At 41.1% G+C, this 4,070-nt stretch overlaps 1 pseudogene across 1 annotated transcript; it reads left to right on the top strand.

Annotated features, from left to right (window-relative positions):
* The first annotated feature begins 2,659 nt into the window (after positions 1-2,659).
* On the top strand, positions 2,660-3,393 carry LOC308653409 (eukaryotic translation initiation factor 4E type 2-like; annotated as a pseudogene). The gene is made up of 2 exons: positions 2,660-2,820; positions 2,945-3,393. The product of its transcript is annotated as a eukaryotic translation initiation factor 4E type 2-like (transcript).
* Positions 3,394-4,070: the final 677 nt, after the last annotated feature.

Raw genomic sequence — 4,070 nt, 5'->3', positions numbered from 1 at the left:
CACCAGGCAGTGGACAGAAAGGATTTAATTTTGGGCCCCAAATTAGACAATTTTATAGATTCAAAAACAATGCTGAAAATCCAGTCAAGACAGCAAGATATGGTTGTAAGGGAACGTGAACAATGAAGTCAAAAGTCAAGGGAGGGGAGAATAGGCATAAGACAAACAATTGAAAAACCAATGTGTGGTTAAGAAACAAAAGTTTCCAACAGCACAAGAATTCAGGCAATCCCCTCTGTGTGCTACCTGGCACGCATTTGAATACGGCGCCCTAAAGGAATTCTGCAGGACTGCAAAGAACAGCTAGACAGGAAAAAACAACAACAGAAAGGAAATAGAATTAAAAAAAAAAAAAGTGGTCCTGAAATAAAGCCATAGTCAGATGACAATTTCAAAGACATGCAAATGCTATCTTGTTTTATATATACATACTGTTTTATATATGCATTGTGTCCTGTCCTGAGAGAATTTTCTGCCTCTCCCCTTCCCTTAACAATAAACTGCTGAAAGTGTAATGCTGTCTCTATTTCCTTTTTTTTAAAGCCAGTTCACACAAACTTTACCCATCACATTCTACTGAAAACAGAATCATGCTAGGTAAGCCCATGCTAGCATGTGCTCTGCCACTGAGCTACAATGCCAACCCCTCCCAAAGTTTTAATACTGAACCGGAAAAGAAATGAAATCACGTGTCAACATTCTTGGTATCACTTTCCCCAGAACATTATGTAGCTGACATAACATTGGGATTTTCACCCTTTTATTGGGGGAGAGAGGGTAGCCCAAGTCCTATGCAGGCTACGAAACCAGGGTTACTCAGGCAAATTGGACTGGCATGAACAAATCACACAAACACAAAAAATACCTTTTTCAGGGTGTTTCAGGACGGCACCTCTGCCTCAGCTGTAAGCTCCCACATGGGGGGCAAGAGAAAAACAAGGGAGACAGGTGAGAGAGAGGGAGCACGCTCCCAAACCCTGTTTTTATTGAGAAGAGCTGTTGGATAGAACATTCCATCCAAAAAGGTTAAAGGGTAGTATTACAAAAGAACAAGGAGGCAGCCCACTCCCATTGGGTAAACCCACTCCCAGAGCTTCACTTCCCTGCAGAACAGAGGTGAGGTCCACCTGCTTTCTTGCAGGCAAGCCAGTTCCACACCTCCATCCCTCAAGGCTAAGGGCACATGCTCAGCTCCTATGTGGCAGCTCCTGACAAGGGTGTATTGAATAGAATTAGTCATACAGTGTGTGGATCAAAGCAGAAGGCAGATAACTAACTAAAATTAGAAAATTCATCATATTTGTGTAAGCTTACCAAGTTCTGGTGAATCCCTCTACAAAAGATCATTGTGGAAAGATCAGAATATCTAGATTCATCCAACATACTGTTAATTTCTAGATAGAAAGAATGCACTACAAGCACTCCGGTGGCTCTGAGCAAAAGTTTGCTGCTGTACAACAGTTATGTGACACCTAGTAGCTCTGTGGTTTTTGTGGACATGGAAAATAAGCTATGAGATCAGAAAAGTAATACCACTAGAGTGAAAAAGTCAGAATGCATATGAACATAGAGTTAAAACTGAGATGCAAATAAACATACTCACACCACTACAAACCACATTTCTCATAACATGTCCCCAAATTTTATATTGGCAGGCTGAATACCTAAAATTGGAGAAAGTCTTCAGACTAAAGAAATAAAATCTTTTTACCATAAATATCAATAATTGAATCAATTGAAATGGGGAGTAGCTATAAATTATTAGATGCTTCATCAAATACAAATTACTACAACTAAACATAAAAAGTGAAGTTACGAAGGTTCTTAATGTTTTACTGAATCAGTATGCTTTAATATAAAAATAAACAAGTTGGACGGAACTGGAGGATATTATGCAAAGTGAAATAAGGTGCAGAAAGACAAATACTGTATGATCTCATTTACATGTGGAATTTGAAAAGCTGAACTCAGAGAAGTAGAGAATAGAAAAATTATTACCAGAGGCTAGAGGAGGGGGAAGGAAAAAGGAATGGGAGAGGGAGAGATGTTATTCAAAGGGTATAAAGTTTCAGTTAGTCTAAGAAATAAGTTTTAATGATCTGTTGTGCTGCATGGTGACCACAGTTAGTAATAATGAATTGTATATTTCAAAATTCCTAAAATAATAGTTTTAATGTTCTCATCACACACAAGATAAGTTGGTGAGGTGATGGATATGTTAATTAAGCTTGACTTCATCTTCCAATATATACATATGTAGTTCAAAACATCACATTGTATTTCATAAATATTCACAATCACACGATTAAAAATAAATTTTAAATAAAAAATAAACCTTGACGTTGTATTTGCAAAGAACATTTCCACAATACATCAGGTGTTTAAAAACAATTCTTATGTTTGTTTGAGATATGCACTCTTCAGTCATCTTTATAAACTTTCTTTTATAACCTACAAAAAATATATATATAAATTTTTGGTGTCTGAATTCTTAACTTTCGGTGTTTTGTAAAGCATAACACCCTGAACTCAATGAGTCAGAAACCACTAAGAAAGCAAACAGAAACAACATAATCAGTACTACCAAACCTGTATCATAGTTATGATCTATGGTGGCAAAATTTTGTTTTTGGTAAACTGTGAATGGATTAAAGACATAATGGTACAGTGGAGACAGCGGCGGCGACAAGATGAAAACAAGTTCGACGCCTTGAAAGATGATGACAGTGGGGACCACGATCAGAATGAAGAAAACAGCACACAGAAAGAGGGTGAGAAGGAAAAAACAGAGCGAGACAAGAGCCAGAGCAGTAGCAAGAAGTAGAAGGCTGTTGTTCCTGGATAGGCAGAGCATCCCCTGCGGTACAACTGTACATTCTGGTACTCCAGGAGGACCCCAAGCCGTCCCACCAGCTCTCAGAGCTATGAACAGAATATCAAGCAGATTGGCCTCTGTGGAGCAGTTCTGGAGGTTTTATAGCCACATGGTACATCCTGGGGACCTGACAGGCCACAGTGACTTCCATCTCTTCAAAGAAGGAATTAAACCCATGTGGGAAGATGATGCAAATAAAAAGGGTGGCAAGTGGATTGATTATCCAGCTGTGGAAGGGCTTGGCCTCTCTTTGCTGGGAGAATCTCATCCTGGCTATGCTGGGGGAACAGTTCATGGTTGGGAAGGAGATCTGTAGGGCTGTGGTCTCTGTCCACTTTCAAGAGGACATTATTTCCATATGGAATAAGACAGCCAGCGACCAAGCAACCACAGCCCAAATCTGTGATACGCTTCCGCGCATGCTTACCCCACCTCCCAACACCATTATGGAATACGAAACGCACACCGACAGCATCAAGGACAATTCAAGCTTTCGAAATACAAAAATCACATTGTGAAAGTACGCAAGCTGGCAATAATCCTTTTCTGTATATGTGTGTTTGTCTGAAATGGATGGAAGGCCTCTGCCAGTCCTTCGTCTACCTGCTGAAGGGATGTCAGTGAGCCATGTGCTCCCCTTTTGCACTCATTCCTGGAGGACGGATTCCTCTAGACAGCCTCCAGCATTGCTGACTTTATAAAGCGGAGATTTGGAAAACGTGATTTTGTAATAGACATTGTTTTTAGGGGCTTCTGGGAGGGAGGAGTGCAGCCTTTCATTTTGCTGTGTGCTGTCCAGATGCCTTCCAGGCCCTCTGTTGAGCTCCTCTCCTGCTCTGCGAAGGGCTTTGTGACCACGTGGACAGGCTGGAGCTGTGGATGAGCATTATCAGTAATATGAATGCCTGTGCATCCAGGAACAGCTTCTGCAGAGTTCCAGAGCAGCCGAATGACTCTACCAGCTCTGCCACCAAGTTATTGGGACCATTTTGTTTCATCCTCTCCCCCAGGCCACCACTCTCTGAAAATGTGTTATTGATGCGATGACTGCCTAGGATTTTGTGTCCTCTCTCCTGCCTTACGCCCTCCAATTTCCCTCCTATGGGACTCTCTCCTCCTTAGACACAGAATTATAACCCTGTGGGAACACTGGTTCCACTGGCATGGCTTAGAGAGTAACTTAAGCTTGAGCAGA

This window comes from Spermophilus citellus (genome assembly GCF_964194105.1).
Source record: "Spermophilus citellus genome assembly, chromosome: 7".
Classification (NCBI taxonomy): Eukaryota; Metazoa; Chordata; class Mammalia; order Rodentia; family Sciuridae; genus Spermophilus; species Spermophilus citellus.
The sequence above is the reverse complement of the archived record's forward strand: the minus strand, read 5'-3'. Positions and strand labels throughout refer to the sequence as shown.